This window comes from Dromaius novaehollandiae, chromosome 3, assembly GCF_036370855.1.
Source record: "Dromaius novaehollandiae isolate bDroNov1 chromosome 3, bDroNov1.hap1, whole genome shotgun sequence".
Lineage (NCBI taxonomy): Eukaryota > Metazoa > Chordata > Aves > Casuariiformes > Dromaiidae > Dromaius > Dromaius novaehollandiae.
This window is the reverse complement of record NC_088100.1, coordinates 82,753,195-82,773,504: the sequence shown is the minus strand read 5'-3', so window position 1 is coordinate 82,773,504 and position 20,310 is coordinate 82,753,195. Positions and strand designations below refer to the sequence as shown.

The window sequence follows — 20,310 nt, the reverse complement described above, 5'->3', positions numbered from 1 at the left end:
TCTTCTGAGGAGAAATCAGCTGTCAGCCTAAGAATTAAGAAAAAACTGTCGTGCACAATCAAGGTTCATACTTGGTATGGCTGTTCTGCATGTGAGTATAAAACCAAGACAGAAGAAGATCCTCTCAGGGACAGTTTATCTCTCAGTTTAACTGATGTAAATCCAAATCCAAAGTAGATCTTCTCCTTTCAGCACTCTGTTCCATATTTACACAGTCAAGAATGAGAGAATAAGGTTGTCAAAGCCAAAGACACTTCCTCAGTTCCCAGTGTGTGGTCATGATATAAAAAATTTGGTGTAATTACCATTTTGCAACAGCTCACTTTCTGTTTAAGTGTGCTACTGGGATACATCAAAGGAAGAGAAAAGATAGGGCCACAGCTTTAGACTCAGGAGATGAGAAGCTTGCTGAGGTGTTGCAAAGAATCAGAGAGAAATCAGGCAGGTTATTGCCCTCTGGTGCCCATTTGATGCTGCTGTTCTGGTTCTGGAAGCAGAAAAGGTTCCTCTGAGCTCCAGGAAGCAGTAACAGCCCTTTGGTAGGTTAAATCAATAGGTAACAAGTAAAGAAAAGCCTTCTCCATGTGCTGAGCTTCCAAGAATAACGTGAACCCATTGTTGTAAGTGCTCTCCTATTTAATAACAGCATTTTGTTTAGCTATGGAAATGCTTGTATCTAAGCAGTTACAGCACAGAGTACCTCTATGCAACACTTCCAAAATGATATGCTACCATGCTATAGCTTGCTTTTGCTACTGAAGAGCGAAGCCTGTGATAAACTGCTTGATAGAATAACAGCATGTGAGGGACAGAAAGGGTTTTTTGGCCAGTGCAGTGGGAATAAGGAAGCACGCTCAGTAGTCGGAGCTGATAGAGAGGTCAGGAGTGAGACAGCCTCCACAAGTATTTTCAGACCTAACTATGAGTCCTCTTCAGTTAAACATCTGGACACAGATCTAAACTAGATCTGAGTCTACTCACTTCAATTAGCCCACCTTTCATACATCTGGGGTTGATGATGATCTTGCTGATGTCTCATTTTGTTGACCTCAATAGGTTCAAATTCCAGACAGATAAAAAACAAAAAGCAAAATTGGAATGCATAATGGGTAACAAGAGGAGAAGGAGGCCCAAACTAGAGTTTATGTTAGTGGAATCAGAAATTACAATGTTATCACTCAATATATCTGCCAGCGTTTTGATGTAGACATGCTATCGTATAATCCTGATTTAATTCTACCAGACACATTAAAAAATAAAATAAAATCAAGGCCTGCCCCAACATAAAATGTAACTAAAATTCTGGCATCACCATATACTTTTTTTTCTTTGTATGTATACATTTCTGCATAGTTTGGAAGGTAACCATAGCATAGTCTAACAGGAGTCAAACAGGTCAATCTCTGTGAATTCAAGATAAAACTGCATGCCTTGAAAAAAAAGCTAGGTCTGGAGACCAGGCTTGAGATAAACAGCAATCTGAAAGATAATAGATTTGCCTGACATTGTTGTGTCCAGTAAATCATAACAAAACTTCAGAATATTGGAGAGAGGCCAGGAATTGGTGACTTTATTGTTTTATTATCACATTTTAGAAAGGTAAAACTAATAGCGCTGTTTACTTTAATTAATATTAACTAATTCTTAACTCATAGCTGCCCAAAATTATCCTCTTCGAACCAAAACATCCCCACTTTTCAGCTATGTTGAGAAAGTGGCCTGCTTTGGAACAGGGAACTGGGAATACAGGAAACAACTCTCTGGAGAGGAATATGCACCTGCTCAGGCCACATTTTAAACTCACTGCTCATTGTCCTTTTCCTATAATGGAGCGATATCTGTAGAAACACTTTGCCTTGTTAAAGGTAAACAAAATGACACTGCAAGGAAAACCAAGAAGACAACTCTTTCCATAGCCACATTTCAGACCTCTCTTTATTGTAGAGCTACAGTTACCAAAGGCCTTTACCCAATGTGCACCTGGTGAATACATGCAAAATCTGCAGTGGACAATGTGAAGAGATGAATGTGTGCACAGGAGTAAAATACAGGCTGTGGTGTACGGTACTCATTTCTAGGACAGAGACAGTCAGAGCTGGTTGCTTCTAATTTGCCTGCTTGGTTTCTTTGCACATATCTAGCAGTCTGGAGAACAGGCAGCTCCAGGTATTTGGTGCATGCTCAGGCAACATGAAAAATGGTGCACTGGGCTAAGCCAGTGTTCGTGTAGAAGGCCTCCAACTGATCTCTGCTGTTGTCAAACTGCCCTCGCTGTTTCATCAGCTTCAAAAAGTAATGCCATAGAAAAGGAGCTGAGGCATCTCACCGAGGTTTGTGGATGTGCCTACCACAACCAGCCACCTATCTTGAAAGAAATAGGCTGTTTCCTTGACAGCTGCCTTGGAAGCTAGTGAGCTTGGCTCTCCTTGCTGGGACCTATGCATCTCTGATGAAGTTACATGCCATGGTTGAATATATCTTCCATGGAGCAAATATTGGAGATGAAAACTCTTCTCTTGCATCCTCTTGCATAATGGGAAAGGGAAGAGTGACTCATTCTCGAGTACTGATATTAGTATGTTGGGGTTTGTGTCTAAATTCCTAATGAGCAGACTGTAAATATTTGCTTGGAGTTTCTTCTCTTGCAAGGCTAGACAAAACTCTCTGCAAACCACTTTGTTTTTACCATACTTGTGTTCTGATATCTTGTTTTAAAACATTTTCATCAAAGAGATAGTAGAAGAGTTTCAAGAATCTCACTATGTTAATCCACAGGGTCAAATTCAGAGGTGAACTGTCAGTTAACTCTCTAGTGCTCAGATCTTGTCAGAACTATGAACAGCTGCTCCCTTGGTGCAGAACAAGGCCACATCTACAGGATCTTTGCAAACAGATGGAACTGAACACTGTCTGCCATCCTTGCTGATGGGATATGAAGTGAATTGCCAGATTTTACTTTTTACCCCAAAATGTTCCTCTTGTGCTTTTGTCAGGAGTCAAGCCTCGACTGCTCTTACAAGATCCAATCATTTGAGTTTCCAAATGAGACGTTCCTCACAATAGATAAAGCAATTATTTACAAGATGACTGTGTATGTTCTGTGACTCTGTTTCCATGAGTCGAAAGGAAATTTGCTCAGTGTGCTCATGAGGTCTCCTTTAGATTTTCTTCCTTTCTTGACTTGGCAATGAAGGAAATAAAGAGCAAGCGACTTCCAGGAAGCTATGCATCAGGCTGCTTACATTTCTAACAGCACACTGGTGGCAGGCATTACCTGCTATAGAAGGTCAGAACATTTTCCTGGTCAGTCTCACGCTTCCCTTATGCTCCAGACACTTCAGGCCTGTTTGACTACTGTCGGGACTCCATGCTGAAAAATGAGATGTCAGGGACACACATGATGAACCTTCTCCTGGGTATCCACAGTTAAGGGTGATGTTTAAAGAAAAATGTGGAAGATTTTTAGAATATTCCACAAGTACTAGCCATTCCTTACCATGTGTGTATGTATATGTGTGTGTGAATGCTTGTGTATATATTCACCTGCATGAGTGTCTTGCTTCTTTATGATTCAAGATATTCAAGTGCCAAAAATATTGATGTCATCTGACCTCATGAGGCAGTCTGGCTTTCTTCAGATATCTGCTTCCAAATAAGTAAGAATGACTATTTTTTGCGGTATCACTTGTAGATGAACATAGAACTGGAAAAGAAGGACTGCAAAGATTCAACCTGCAGGGTCCAGCCATTTCAGCTGTAGATTTACAGACAGAGATTAAAATGTGTAACTTGATGAAATTCAAAGTTTCAGGGATAGAGATTCCACATTTATTACCCTGAGTCCTTCAGAACATATTGCTAAGGATCATTGAAATTCTGTAACTGTTTTTTACATACAGAAATGATCGTATCAGTAATGGTATGGTGGAATGAGTCTCCATTAACTGTGATGTAGTGACACAGCATTGGTTCAAAATGGTCTTCCAGACATACAACTGAAAATGCAATAGTTCAGGAAACATCAAATAGAAAAATGGGCACTGCCCAACTCCCTCTGTCTTCTTTAACTTTGAGTTCTCTTCTGTTTGCTTGGCTGACTGCAAGATAAACTTTTCCACCTTTATTCTCCAAATCTGTACTTCATTCAGATGATTGAAAATAAATTTTTTTCTGTGAAGTGCTGAGAGTGATTCAGACTAATCTCCTTTACTCTGATGGAAAATTAGGAAATAAAGAATGACAGTTATTTCATTTATAAAATCAGCTACTTTAACCTGCTGTTGCAATGTCCTTTTTCAGATAAAAGTAATTGGGGTGAATGTATAGCAGACAAAGGCTGTAGCTACAGCTCTTCCACGTTGGACATACCTAGTGACGTGGGAGGAGCAGCTGTCACTTACAACATCAATGAGACATGGGTTAAAGCATGGTTAAGTCATCTCTATCATCATTGTTCAGAAATGAGATGCAAGTATAACCTAACATCTCCCATAGATCAGGCACTCCCCCACCTGCTGGATCACACCCTATGGTTAGATATCTTCCTCAGGAGGAGGCTCTTACACATTGGAAAAGTGACACTTTAGAGTCAAGATCTTCCTTGCAGAACTGGGAGGAGGTTTTTGTTCCAAGGGACTTGCCTTCAAATGTGGGACTTGATGAAAGAAACAGCTTAGCCTCTAGTGAGGTAGAAAGAGCTGCACCCACTTACCACTAGTACAGAGCTTGACCACCTTAATCAAAAATGGAAAAGCAATACAAAACAACTTGACCTCCTCTGACCTCTTCCATGCAAATTCAATCATTAAATGTACTAGAGGACAAACATAAAGCAACAGCAAGAGAGAAAACAGCCCTTTTCTGATGAAGTTTAGAGTAAGTTGAGAAGTCAGCATGGTCATGCAAGGAGTAAAAGGTATGTCCTAGTGCTAGGTTTCACTATCAGCTGGCTGGTTGCATCAAGAGACATGAGGGAGCAGGCTGAGTAGGACGACAGGTATTGGAGGCATAACCTCCAGTATCAGATTATAAGAATGCTCACACAGGATAAGGCCAGAAGTCCATTTTCCCAGCCTCTTGTGATCTATAGAGATTTCCAGATCCAGAGCTGCTATTTTTTTGTTCAAGCTCCCAGCTACGAATATAGTCCCAAAAGAACAAGAAGGGGTCTTTCAAAAATACCTGACAGTTAGGTGGAACCTGACAAGTCCTGTGCTCCTATACTGTCTGATCATGTTAAAAATACACAGCTATCTCCTCTGTGCAGAATTAGAGCTAGGAGGTCTGTACCCACTTTGTACCTTTCCTTTCCAGGGCATATGAAGGTCCATGGAGTGGGGTAAGTTAACAATTGACTTGGCTCCAAATGCACTGGTTGTTTTTTGTTGATATAAGTCATTGTGACACAGTTTTTGGTGTGAGAGTGATTACTGGAGACAGAGCACTCCCACGCCAGGCATTTTTATTAGTGTCTGAGCAATGCTGGATGTGAGAATCAATTAGTCACTGAATCTGTCCTGAATTACAATTATATTCAGTGACTAATTGTGTGTGTTGTGGTCATCCTTCCCCTCCTCTAATGTGTTCCTGCCAATTAAGGATCCGGAGAAGATCTTTTTCAGCCTCTTATGTGGATGCAGGTGGGAAGGAAGATGCTTGTGGAGAGGTGAAGGGAACGAGAATTAAGAGAGTTTGCAGTACAGCTAATTTTTACCATTTGCTTAATCTATTACTAAGGGTCATTTGTCAAACTGTGGCTGCTGCTCCTGCCCCTCCTCCTCTTGTTCACAGTAATGAACAGCCTGGGAAAAAAATATTCCCTTTCCAAAGGATCTGCAAAGAGGAAGAGTTTATGATAATGGTCATGAGAAATGAGGGAGTTGTGCATGGATCAGTTCCCAGGACATGAAGGCCCTCAGCACACACTGCACCCAGGAAATGAGGCTAATCAACACCTACTTACAAGGACAGTGAAAAGAGTCTCCTCTTGGTGATGGTGATACCAGGGTCTTTGCTTCTTGCTTCCTGAGGCAAGTTGCTGAGCACGATACCCAAGCAATGTGGTGACTGTCTCCACAGGACTTTGTCTTTGTCTGATGGGGAGTTGCTCCTCAAAGGAATAAGGACGTTGTTCGGTACAAAACCAACTTGTCATTTGGCCAAAAGACAAAGGCAGGGACAAAGTGACAACATCACATAAAAGTTGCAGAGAACATTTTCATGGTAGAGACTTCAACTGTTGTGGAATGTACTCCACGGGGGCAAGCACGCACTGTGCTCTGCCAGCTGATGATAAGTGGTTGGTGGGACCTCTTGGTGGGAAAATGAATGAACTTTTCAGCTAGAGGGTTGATGGTAAAGTAAATGGTGGTATATGAGATATCTGAGGTTTGGTAGTCTGTCAGGTTTGTGACAGTTTTGGAAAAAAACTAGAAAATAGCTTTGAAAATTCAGTTTGGTCATTCCACTTTGGATCTAATTATTCTATCAGCAAAAACAAGCTGGTCCATCAGTTTGGAAAGCAATATAATGACATTGCCTGCAGCCAAATGAGGGATGTGTCACATTAAATCTCAATAGTCAAACTCTACTTTTTAAAAGAGCTTTTATTTTTATCTGGTGTGATTTCACTGGAGACAGTAGAAGTTGTCTCCGCATTCTTTATATATAACAACCAAGTGTATAAGATTAAAGAGCTTTTACAGAGACAGGATATAAAATCAAGTCAGGAAAAAGAACAAACAGATTAGCCTGGTGGCCTCTTTAAAAGGGAGTACTTTTCAAAGAGAAAAAGCTGTGTTAGTGTGCCAGTCAAATGATCAGAGTTCTGTCTTACAGACCTTTGGAAGGATTGCAGTTAAGGTGTTTGGTTTAATAATTAATAATAGTTTAATTAACTGAAGATTAGTTATTTAGTTGTTGGAGTGATTGTCTCTTTCTCAGCATGGCTGGCTTTGTGATATCTAAATGAGCTTGAGATGGCTTGCCTTTTTTATGTATATGGAACGTGGTGTTTTATTCCTTAGAAATGGGGGTGTATTAACTAATAAAAACATAAGGGGAGACTCTCTGGGCAGTTTACTCCAGACCTCTAGCAGCACAAGCTGGACCTATGTCCAGCTGGACCTAGGCCCACTCTGTAGCACTGACTATACTCTTAGCTCCCTGAATTTCCAGGACAGGGACCTGACTGAGGCATGCCATGCTACGCTTCTTGCTTTGCCTTTTACCCACAGTCTTGAACTCTTTCTTCATGTAAAACAGAATCCAAGGAGGCAGGAGAAAGATGGCACTCACCTGAGTTTCGTCCTGACATGGGAGTAAGCCCAGGCCCCACAGTCTAGACACAGCAACATGCAATCCTCTTACCTATTCCCTTTCAGGTGCTGGTTAAACTCCATCCAAAAAGCACTTTGGCATTCTGCTTGCATTTCTTCTATCAGAAAGTTCTTCCAGCACCTTCATTGTTTGGATTATTGGTAACCTACTTCTTTTCCTAATTTTATTCAGGGCTGGTTAGTGTATGTTTGTTCATGTGTCAAGGTTATTTTTAGCTTAAATAGCTCTTCTCAGCTCTCTGAGGTTTACCTCTTCTTGGTATATTTGCAGTCAGCAATCACATCCGCTGTCAGCCCTTGTTTTGCCAAGCAAAAATAGCTGATTTCTACTAATCCCTTGTAAAATGAATTCTTCATAAGGACAGCAAGTTACAGAATAACAGGCATAGATAAGTGCCTTCACTTGCAGTCAGCAGCTACCACAGAATCTTCCTATGCTAGAAAAGGAATTGCAACACACTTCAGCTCATAATCCAAGGCCAACATTTTCTAACACAGAGGCCAAAGTCCTTAATCTGTGATGAGGCATATAAGTAAAAGGTCACTTATACTGAGGTGATGAGCACTTTCATTGCCTATTGACTGCAGTGTCTCTAAATAATTTTCTTATTAACGAAGATCTTGAAGTACTAAGCATCAGCACCAATGCTGGACAATGTTGCCCTAATTGTTGGTCTTTTCTACTGTATTTTATCATATCCACACTATCCGTTCATGGGCATCCAGATCTCACTAGTTATTATAGCTCCTGACACCTGCCTGGAGTATGTAAATCTTATTTCCCCCCCAGCATAGGTCAACCTGAATCAAAGAGGAGACATGCATTCTCCAAGGTCAGAGAAACTCAGAAGTAGTCAAAGCAAATGACTAGTCAGGGATTCAAATCCTCAGACTCCTCCATTGATCTTGCTCTATTCCAAAGGAAATCAGAAAAGGAAGAAGACCAGAAAACTAGTCAAAATGTTTTGGGAGGTGGATGCTGATTAAGAGGTGTGGTGATGAGGTCATATTTAAGATTTTTTTCCCCCTTTTGTTTAACTGTCTAGATCCAGATAAAATCAGTAGACATTCCGGATATGCTTTGGAGGGTACAGTTTAACTTTTCTTTGATTTCGTCAGGCTGTACACTGGAAAGACAGGAAATGTCCATCTTTCTTGTCCCATTAATCATTTTAATTTTCAGCATTTTCAGTAGATGGCATGGTCTGTCAGTTCTCTGGGAAAGAAATGGCCTTTGTGCAGTTTTGTCCATAAATGGCCTACTGCAGTCCCCATTTGTGTTTCATAAGTGCTTCATCTCTATAAATAATATGAGGGTGCGATGCCCCAGCTCTTTGCTTTTGGCATTTTAATTTCCTTCCAGCCAGTATCTTTCTTTAATTCTTTCTTCCATTTTATTTATCTTTAATGAATAAGATCAGAATGGACCTGTCCTTTGTTTATTGAAATATTTTGGCTACAGCTTCTTCAATCTGCTTTTACATTTTGGATTAACTCATCATGGCAATGGGAACTCATGGAAATGACCCATATTTATTTACTGATTTAGATTTACTATGAATGTCTCTGCACTGAGTGCTATGAGCACTGGCCTCAGTCCACCAATCCTAGCTTCTCCAGTTACATAGGCAAAAATGTAAGAAATTCCTTAATTTATTACAGAGTTTTTAGGTTTTCTTTCAAGTAGTTCCTTCTCAAATTTCAGGGAATGCAACAAAAATCTGAGACATTTCAATAGAAGTTTTCAAATCATGGCAAGCCATAACTGCATTAAAAATAGGTGACATAATTTATTTGGTGTGACTGTACAATTTTGCAAATGTCTATCTTTTTTATTTACCTTGGCTGCTGCATTATGAGATTTAAAACACTCCTTCATGGCACGGACTTCTCCTTACCCAAAGTTTTTTCTGCAAAATCCTTTTTCTCTCTCTGCTGGCTCCCTCCTCCCTCCTTGCAGCCTGGCCCCCTAAGGAAATAACTGCCTTCTTCATACTTGACCATTGTTTCCAGCCCCTTGCTGCCTGGAGTTTAATGTTGGCTTGCAAGAGAAATTAATGGTAGAGAAATATAACCTGGGGACACTTTTGCTGAACTCATTGGTTACAGTTTACTAAAGACAGAGAGCCAAATTCCCAGCTAGGGTAACTTGTTTCATTTCCACTGACTTTCAAGAGGCTCTGAAGTCTAAGGTAAGATGGACTGCATTACTTTTGTGCTGGAGAGTATCTCATCCATTAGAAATGCAGCTGAAGTTGGACTCAGAAGGCAAAATACTGTCTGGAGTTAGATGGCCACAAGCTGATCCTTGTTACCCAAGAGAGTGGATGGAGGCAAGTGCCATAGCCCCATGTAGCCTGCCTTACACTCCGGCAGGACCTAAACACCTTCTTTCCCTGTGGACCTGTTGCTCTGCCCTGGTCCTGCTCTCACCTCCATAGTTTCCTGTCCCCATATCCTTGTCCTCACCAGAAGGCCTGCATGTGGGGCACCAACACTAGGTTGGACCCTGACCTAGGAGGGTCTGTGCCTGCAGGGTCAGCTCTGTCCATGCTTAATCCTCTGACAAGGCCAGGATTTAGATCCTGCCACTTGGGCTTTGTTGTTTAACCCTTCCAGTATGACAAACACATTTTCACAGCAATGTGAGATCTGGTCAAAACAGGGCTTGTAAGAGCTCAAAACTGAAGACAGAACACTGAAAGGAATTTGAGGAAGTAGTGGAGCAAGCCTGAGAACCTGCTTGCTTTGGAGAAACATCATGGCAAGATGACGTGAACTCACAGTGGTAATGTATTGCTCTTTTATGGCAGCTGGGGTCCCCCTTGGGTCATCAGACATCTTTTAAGTGATGTATTGTCATCTGGTATAGTAATTCAGTCCTCCTGAACCTAGAAAGTAATTTTGTGAACAGCAGCAGTTTGCAGATATCATGCATCTACTCAAATCTTAGTCAAAGCATAAGAAACTCTTCCTTTTTTTACTCTGGTGGATATGGGTTTTCTCTCCAGTGTTCTGGCAAAAGCAGCAGTCATCGGACAACTGAGTTGAGATACTTCAAGTCTTCTGAGGGAGACAAAAAATTTGAACTTTTCTCTTCCTCTGGTCTGATCACTTGGTGCCTATTCATTCTACTCCTCCTTCTGTCTGCTTGGGGTTCATCTTAACTAAATAAAAAATAGTTTGTGCCATCCGTAAGATCTTATGGTACAAATAACCTCTGCAGCAAACAGTCTAAAAGATGAAAAGGTCAAAGTAAAAATGTCACTGAAGCTTATCCTGGCCTTTTTAAGACTTGTTTCCTACAGGGAAAACACAATATATTGTTGTTATTCACTGGACTTTTTTTGTAGTGGGGAAATTGGTCCCGCTTCGTGTGTACCTGTATACACCAGAGTCATGAGGTAAAGGCCCACAAGCTTCCCTGAAGCCTCAGAGCATCCTGAGCTACATGAGGAAGGACAGAGGGAATTAAGAAGAGGAAATAAAAAGTCAAAGGAGAAATAATATTTTACAGAGTCAGGTGCAAATCTGCTAGTTATGGTTATGCTCTGGGACAGTATCCCTGAGGCCCAGACACAGCCTGTGTAGATTCCTGGGAGGTAATCCGCCTAAAATACAGCCATTAGTACACAACATAGTCACTGCTTCTCCCACAGGCCAACTTAAATAATACATATTTAATGTGATGACAGGCTTTGGGGGGATGGGCACCCAAAGAGAAAAAGAAGAAAGGGCCAGAGCACCACGCAAGCTGGGGAGACGCTCAGATTTGATTTCAGACATTAGCAACACTTGGAGGGGCTGGCATGTGATGAAAGGGAAAATTTAACCCTGCCTTGCATGGTGGATTATTGTAGCACTGATGGGAAAAATGTCCCATTTTCACAGCTTTAAGCACCAAAAGACCTTTCTGCTCACTGCTCGAAATGCCTGAGTGATCTCTCACCTAACCGGCCTTCATGGAGCTGAATAATTTTTATAGTTCTCTTTTAACTTTTGCCTAAAGAGAGTGTGCATGTGTATATCCAGCTCTACCCTCCCCGCCTCTCACAGCTAGCAATGCTTACACTCCTCCTTGCTACCTAATATCACATCCTCATTCATACCCTGACTCCAGTTGCTTGGGCTCAGCTACAGAGAACAAAGAATTGGGGCAGAACAAATCCGTGCAAACTACTTCTTAGCATTATATCTAGATAAGTAAAGACTCTTTTGTGTCTGATGTGGTCAGATAATGAAAAGACCTTGTGAGAGACGAGGGCTATTCTATCTCCAGTACCAGGAAAAGGGTATGGCAGTGGGAAGAGATGAAAAATTTCTCTTTAGACTGGTAGTTTTCACTAGATGAAACACAAGCTGGCATTAGACTCATGCTAAATAGAAGTATGAAATCTTTCTAATTCTGTATCTGTAAAGGAAGTGAACATTTAAAATGCCAGCACAGCAGTCAGTTGGGGATATTGAAGTTTTTATAAAGGGACGCTCTGTAGCTCAATTTCATATACTGACATTCTTAGTTGAACCTTGATCCAGCAAAGGACTTAACCATGTGTAACTTTAAACCTATTTGTTATCTCCATGGTACTGCTTGTATACTCTTAAAGTAGCAAAGCAGCAGAAGTGCTTTGGTGTCTCAGAGATGGCCCAGCACATTTTGAATCATGGACACGGGGCTCAGTTTCTATGTAATTCCATCAACTTTGCTATCTAGTGTTGGCTTGTCAGCTTAAAAATTAAACTTTGAACTACCTTTCATAATTAAGGCAGGTTTAATTTTGCCAGGATCAGGAAACAGTCCAAACAGTAAACTTGGGACAGGTTCACCACATGTTTCAGAAGTTTATGAACTTAGGTTGATCTGAGGTGAAAGCCCATTTCAAGCAAAACTCCACCCTTGTAGGCAAGTTGTGCCTAATTTACTGTGAGAAATTCAAATTTAATTGCAGGAGGAGGAAGAAACTTCAGAAAAGAGTTTTTAGAAATCTATGCGAAAGGCTTCTAAATACAAAACAAATTTTGTTTTACAAAACAAATGCACTCCACTTTAGAGGTAATTATATGCAGAGGAATTTAGACTTCATTTACTTGACAAAATCTAAGAGGAAAGACTGTATTCCCAAAGTGAAAGTTAGAGCAACATGTAAGAGGCATTGGAATGACACAGTAAGATATCCAAAAACAGTCCCAGAGACACACAGTAGATTTGGGAGTGCTCTTTCAGAGAGTTATTCTTTCTCAGGCCAGCAGCTCCAGAAACTACAATTGGGTTGGTGCTTTATATAAATTCTAGACTTTATATAAATTCTAGCCTAAAACTGAATGTTCTGAATGCTTACCCAGACATTTTAACCTATTTCTTTTAGACAATATCTTTGTCATACACAAGGCAATGGAAAGAATAAAAAGGAAGTTAATATACAGGAAATTTCATTATAGAAAAGAAAGCAGGTGTCCCTGAAACAGCCATGGAGCCCCAGTTTGGCAGATATTTTCAATTTGTTTAGAAATAATTTTGCTGTTCATTTAAAATTTCATGTGCCCAGCTTGAATTCTTTCCCCTAATCCCCTAATTTTTTGAAACTCAGGAGTGTTTTCCTATACAGAAGAAGGGGCAGATGCACAGCTGTACACAGTTTTAAATCAGATTTTAATGTTTCGTGTGTCACTCTGAAGTCTACTTTTAAAACTATTTTGTCCCCATTTGTTTGCCCTTTGACCCATAGAGAAGTTTGACTCGTGAATTCTTGCTCCCTACAGTGCATTTCCTGGCAGAATAAATGGAGTAGCAGGTCTTACAGGCTCAGTGCTGCTCTGTTCAAACAAAACAAAAATCCAGCCATGAGACACACAGAAGGCAGGTCGAGCCTTTAATCTTACCAGTGAGCAGGGGACTGAGTAGAGCATCTAGAAGTCATTAAATCTTCAATTTTCTGCCTCTCCTTGAGGCTTCTTGTCATTTCCTGTGGGATTGCCACAGAAATCGGACTCACTTCAAGTGCTCTGTACATTTTGGGTAGAAAAACTGCTGCAGAGAAGGGAACAGAGCCATGAGATAAAGCTTCCCCTCAGATAGCCAGGCATAACTCTCATTGCAAGTAGACTAGTCATGGCAGAAGGTGAAAGCTGGCTTCCAGGTGCCATGAAAAAGAGCAAGGAAAAACCTCTGCCCATGCTGGTGTCACAACAGTGGTGTCACTACCTGCAGTGCCTCCTGCAGCAGGCACGGCTTCTCCCCAGGGGTGTCTGCCCACCATTTAATTGATGACAGCAGTTTGCAAAGACATTTCCCAGCTCAGTCTAAACCAGCTGACTTGAACACTGCTAGCGGAATAGCCTTATCAGTAGGCAACTCAATGCGACTTAACTTCTTATTTACTCTTGCTTTGCAGCCTACACAGAGAGCTCTTCAACCTACTGAATTGGTTTAGACCATGGCGGGAGAGTAACTCACTTGTAGTATGGTCTTTGAGACTCTTTGCTGCTCTGTCCTGAAGTTCCAGGCCAAGCTTCTTTTCACCCTCAGCCAGTCTTTGCCACTACTAGTTAGTGGTCTGCCCTCCAGACTGAAACCCTTGGTCCATGGAGCATGTATATGGTGTGAGGAGACCATGTTCATCTCTCCCAGACTGCCCTGACATCGTGCGGAAGATCTGGCTGAAAGAAACCCCTGTTTGACCACTCATCTCTGTATTTCTTTTGAGGGCATAACAGTTTCTCTTCCTTGGTTCTTTCAGCTCCCTGGGATCTCCTCTTTCTCTTGATGCTTCTCCGTAGGCACCATCATTGCTTCTGCCTTTTGGGTTCATTGTCAACTTGGTGTTTGGTTGTCTTCTTTTTTCCTCTACCTTTTATACCCAGGTGACTTCAGTCGCACCTTAGACTTCAAAAACAAACCCTGTGTTGACCAACATTCCTCTCTATCATGGCTTCTCCTTTTCTATTCTACTTAACATTTCTGCCTGTCGCTTCATCCTCCCATCTGGCTGTGCAGAGCCAGAACAGCATGCACTGAATGCTCTTCCTTTGCAATACTCCCCCTTGCCTCTCTCACAGACAGTAACTCCACTGTCATCTACATCTGCATCGCCACTGGTAGATTTAATTCCTCTCTCTCCTCCCTCTCTATCACTCTGGCTTGTTACTGAATTCTGCAGAGTATTTTCTTCCTTTCCAACACTATCCTTGTTTTTCTTCCTATGCTTACTACTATGTGCCTTGCCCAGGCATTGATTAACTCTTGCTTTGATCTTTGCCACTTTCTCCTGTCTGCTCTCTGCAGCTATCTGTTCACAGCCCTGCCAGAAAGACTTCACACAGACTGCCTCTACAAGCATCACCTTTCCCTTCTCCTCAGACACACAACTTCCCATGCAAACCCCTTCAAAGATTCTTATCGGCATCGCAGGGTAAAGCTGAGTCCCTTTTGTCTTTCTCTTTGAACCTCCATCCAGCTCTTCTCCAGCTGACTTCCTTGCTTTTGTGTCATCTCATTCCTTGTCCCATCTGAATAGCTCAGGGTTCGTCTCTCATGGCCCTCCTCGCGCATAGTATGCTCTTCTACATCTTATATATACTTAAGGAGCTCTCAAGATTCATGTATTCAAATTTCTTTTTAGCCTTGAGCCTCAGAAACATACTTCCAAAAAGAAATCTGGTATTCTCACTTGTTAATATTGCTTCAGGAGATGGACCTTCAGAGAAAGATGCACTTTTAAGAAAAATATGGAAGATTGTGAGACTTAAGATGACACTGCAAATGTTTGGCAGCCTTGTAGTTTCAAAGACCCACACCGTTTTGTTTTTGCCTCAGACCCTAGGTAAGTGTATAGTTAAACCTCCACCTCACACCTTCTTTGTCCTGCTAATAATTCATAAGAGGAAGATTGCTTTCCTTCCCATTCTCGTGCTGCAGATGCTAAGACAGCTATCTCCATTGTACTCCCAGGGAAATTGGGCCCCACTTTTCTACAGTTAACGATTGTTTTTTCTTAATAGCAAATACCATTCAGCCAAACCAAAAGCCTGAGGAAAAGCAATTTTAGGTTCACTTCTTAGATAAGAAAGAAAATTCCTTGCTGTTACTGATTCCATAAAGGAGAACGAACTAACCTGCAGAGGCGAATAAAGTCAGCTCTGTATTTCAGCTCTGGCTGTGGGCTATGTTAGCACAGAAGACAGACAGCTCACAAGGGATTAATGCAAGAGATATAGAAGAAAGAAAATCATTTGGTTCTCCCACTCCCCTGAGGGGAACTGTCTTTGTTTTCCAGTACTGAGACTGCAATCATACTGTTGATGATCTCCCCACAGCAATTGTAATTCATAACTTTCTGGATAAGTCACTTGGGGGCCAGCTCTTCTAAGTTTTCAGATTTTTCTGATGAGCCCCAAGGACTCTTTTGTCACTCACTAGTATTCCCAGAGCGGTAGGTGTTAGCTTGGAGAAGGAACTAGGAAACACTCGTTCATTACTTCATTGGTGCAGCGTAGAGCTCCCCCTCATTTGGGTGTGAATGTCAGGATGGCTCCCACTGCTTTATCTGCCCAGCTATGCCAGTATGCACAGGTTGCAGGTTTGGGTCTATGCATAATTTGAAAAGTAAAACTGAAGATTTTGAAGAGTTAATATTGAATGCAATACTAACTCATACCTATACTGGCAAGGCCAGGAACATAAAGGTTATTCTCTGAGCACCCTCCAGGATCTGCATGGGTCTCATGTCATAAACGATTTGGCAGAGATGTATTTCACTCCGTTTCTGGCACTGATGCCTGTGTCAGTGTTTGTTTTACTTTGCTTTGAGCTTAATAATTGGCAAGTCCCAGAGTGGCAGCTGGACCAGCTCACCACGTGCCCAGGGAGCAAGGGGATGCTGTTGAACAGCAGTGCACTGCTGTCAGGGTGACGGCTTCCTTGAAAGGCGGTGACAAGTGGTACAACAGTAGGAAATGTGTTTTCCAAACACACAACTTTAACCACTTTCCCTCCTTTCTCTTTCAGCTTTTCTTTTCATTTGCCTCACAGGTACAGGTATGTACATCAGCACACTCACACGCACACACACAAATACAGCAAGCATTTTTGTTTGCCTGCCCTTGCATGGATAAACCCTCAGGCTGGTTTTTCAAAAAGACAAAGGGAAAAAACGTTCCCACATATGGATTTTGCAGGAAACAGGAAGTAGGTGACAGCGACCGGGGCTTTGACCTGGCAGACCTCTCTGTCTAATGTAATGCGATCTTGTGGCGGCTGGGAGAAAAAAGGGAAGAGAAGTCTGGCTCTGGGACTGCAAATCACAGACTGTGATGACAAGAGGGGGGCCTAATAAAACTCAGCACCCTTCACTTTCAAATGAAGTGAGTGGAGAGGGGGACTGGGGAAAGGATAATTTATTGCCTAAAGATATCCTTGGGTATCTCTTTCCTAGAAGTGCCTTTCACTGGCCTGTAGAGCTTCAGTGATGGAAAATGTGACTACAGCTTGAAGCAGGTAAGGTCTTTATTTGAATTAATTATAATAGCTATAACTGCAAGATTTAAGCAGTGGAGGACGGTGGTGAGAAGGTCTTGCATTGCCCTGATCCTGTCTTGTCACCTCGTCCCCTGAGTCTCATCTTCCTGAAGGACAGCAGAGTTGCCAGAAAGGAAAGGCTGGGATGTCCGGATGACTCAGGATGACGTGGCCTGCATAGGTGTAGGCTGATGAGAAAACATGCGATCACTCTAGCTTTCCTCTGACCATTGATTTCTGACTTTATGTTGAGGAAGCCACAGGAGCAAGTGAATTTAACTGAATAGTGCTGCTATTTGTTGTCAGGCTGTTCAGTTTTTAGAGTGACTGTGATCAAAACAAATCAGCTTTAAGATATGCTCCTACAGGGATGGGGATTCACCGGATCAACTCATTTGACTGGAATGGCTGCAGAGTCATATGCCAGGACATACGGGGCGGGGTGTGGGGGGGTGGTATCTGGTTCCCTTTTGGAGGAGTCATTGGTTCAGTTCTGTATTCTTTATTTCATTTTGCTGCTTTTGTTTGTTTATTTTTACTATAATTTCCAAACAAAAACAAATCAACAGTAACAGACAGACTTCAGGATCTTCAGAAATTCTGCTGATATAAGCACTTGCCACACTGAAATACTGACATCTCTTTATAACTTTGAAAACAGGCTGAAAGCAACAAAAACACAAGCCCTGATACAAGATTCTGTGCAAACTTCTTCTGGGTTGAGCTGGAAATGGATGGCTTTCTGAAAGGATTTTGACAGCTCCGCTTTTCTTTTCTTTTTTTTAATTAAATTGAATAGAAAGGAAAAAGGAAAGGAAAATTAATTAAGAGCTTTTTGTTTGTTTGATCTTAGTAGACAGTTAAGCTCAATTTTTATTGGATCTTTAGGCAGGGATTCTGGTTTATTTATCCAATCTGTCTGACGATTATTATATTTCTGGTAGGGTGAACACCAAAGAATAAATGAAGGATAATGAGATAAACAGAGCCAAATGTGGTTGTGCCCTAGAGCTGGCCCATCTCAGTATACAAGTGTGTGTTTCATCTCTCCGAAGCAAAGATTTCAAGACTCAGCTGGCATCAGTAAAGAAGTATCATGCTGGGAGAGAGAGCTGTCACCCTGATGCACGGCAATCTGCCCGCAGCTCTCCCTGGAGAGGGATGAGGTAGGAGAGCTGCATCTGCAACATTTAGCTCCTGGATGTACTCAGTATAAGCCAGCTTACCAAGTCCTGCACAGCTGAAGTTGCGGAGCTTTTCGCATGCACCTAAGAAAAGCTGGTGGGTTTCAGGGCTGTGCTGGAGGCTGCTTGGTATGGCCAGCTGTTAAAAGTACAACTGATTCCCAAAGCATCTGTTAAAAACTGCCTCCAGCAAGCTCCCCCCGCCACTGCTGCCTCCCCTCCGTCACACCGGGCTGAGCAGGCAGCACCTCTCCTCCTCTGCCCCCTCCAGGGGTCCCACCCCACTCCTCCCTGTCTGCCTAGACCCTGCCTCCAAGTAAGCCCGTGAGCCAACACCCCAAGGAGGTTTCATGACAGAAGGTAGCTATATTTATTTCCTGTGTTCCCACAGGTTGCTGCCTCTCCCCTCACCGATGCTGTGACAAATCTAACACATGGTAGAGCTGCTCTTGTTTTCCCTTGCCAATAGCCTCCACTCCTGGGAAAGCTCAGGGAAAGTGAAAGCAGAGTTGTCCGACCCTCCTGAGACTCACTCCTCCTTGCCAGGGGTTTCTCATTCACACAAAAAAGGTGCCTCTACTTCATTTCCATGGTGTTATTCAAAACATGCACGATCTTTGCACCACGCCTAAGCTGATCCCAATCTCCAGCATTGCTTTTTTTGCCCAAATTAGCCAAGACAAAGCGCCAAGAATCTTTCCTTCAAAACCATGGAGGCGGAATTGGGATGAGGCTTTCTGACTCTAAAACAGTTCAAGTTAGACCGAGCCAAAGTTTTCAGAATGACACCTTAGTGGATTTGCTTTTCCACCTCAAATCTATATCTTTTGAGTTTTTGTGGTTCTGCAGTCACAATATATATCTTCTTTTAATTCTATGCACGTTCATTTTTCATAAATCTTTTCTTCACAGAATTCCTGGGAAGCAGGAGATAATTGTGTTACCTCCATTTTTACACATGGAAACCTGACACCAGCTAGTCCCAGGCAGACTTGGTCCAGTACTGCAGTTATCATATTAACTTTCCCAGCCTCCATATAACTTAGAGCCAGTTAAAGAAAAATCCTATGCTATTTTGCCCCAGATGAAAAGCAAATTAATTTTAGCCCTAGCCCACCTCACATCTTTTCTTCCTGATACCAAGAAAAAAAGAAGAGAGAGTTCGATCTGCTGTCCTCGAGGTATTCAGGGTTAGGAGAATCATATAAACATCTAAATAGACAGGCAGAAGGAAGAAAACATGACAAAAGAATAAATTTTCAGCACATCAAAAAGTAAAAAGGATTAGGGAACTGACCTGAGGATTGCATACTCATTTAATGAATGCACTGGGTGTGATCCAGTCTGGAAGAGTTCCCATGAAAGAGCAGTTTTCTCCAATGGGGACAACCTTTGTAGCAATAGATAAGTTAAGAGAAAGAATATCAGTGTAGCAGTCAGTGATGGGTGAATAGAGAGAGGTTTCTATCCTCAGAGAGAAAGTGTCCAAGCGTTGTGTGCCTATTAGAACTTCATTGAATTATTTAAACATCTCTTAAATCTGTGAGATTGCACCAGAAATCACATAAGCCCAAGCTATCTTATGAGCTCATCAGCACCTGCTGCTTCTGCTCAGGACTTAAAAAATACCTGGAGAACAGCCCCTCACACTAGCACAGCTTAGGGTTGTAGCTTTTCCATTTCTGCTCCTGGATATAATTCAAAAGAGTAGATGCCAGTTACATTTGAACATTAAAAGTAAACTGGATCAAGACAAAAGTACTTGTCATATTGGATTGGTACAGAATACTCCTAACCTGTTGGTGAACAGAATATTATTTTGAGAACAGGATACATTTCTATTGCATACTGTATTAATATGAAAATAAAAATAAGCAGGATTCTTTCTGTCACATATACTGTTAACATTAATATTTACTGTTGAGCTGTGATTTGGAAGCAGTATTTTTCATTTTTTCTTAAGTGTTTAATTCTGTACATTGTATAAGAGATCATATCCCCCCCTCCATCTCCTCTGGGGTATTCATGCTCTAAACTGGAAATATCAGAGCTATTTCTGTACTACAGAAATGTAGTACACTTGCAGATCAGCTCAAGGGGTTATATCCAAGTGCTGCTAGGGTGGAGTTGACATCTGGTTAAACGTTAACGCGGGGCTTGGTTCCATCATTTTACAATGTGTAACCTGCTGTGAGTAAATGATAAACTGTTCTGGGTGCAGCCCTGGTTGCCAGGTACTTATGTTTCACTTTGCTGCTATTCATAATCAAAAAAA

At 41.7% G+C, this 20,310-nt stretch overlaps 2 long non-coding RNA genes across 2 annotated transcripts; one reads left to right on the top strand and one right to left on the bottom strand.

Annotated features, from left to right (window-relative positions):
- Positions 1-1,901: 1,901 nt before the first annotated feature.
- Positions 1,902-7,863, bottom strand: LOC112993536 (uncharacterized). The gene is made up of 3 exons (XR_010388471.1): positions 7,297-7,863; positions 5,963-6,146; positions 1,902-4,211 (listed from the first exon to the last, which is right to left on the bottom strand). It is a non-coding gene; the product is annotated as an uncharacterized LOC112993536 (long non-coding RNA).
- Positions 7,864-15,004: 7,141 nt separating this feature from the next.
- LOC112993511 (uncharacterized) lies at positions 15,005-17,649 on the top strand. Its single transcript, XR_003261731.2, has 4 exons — positions 15,005-15,157; positions 16,342-16,371; positions 16,769-16,830; positions 17,513-17,649. It is a non-coding gene; the product is annotated as an uncharacterized LOC112993511 (long non-coding RNA).
- Positions 17,650-20,310: the final 2,661 nt, after the last annotated feature.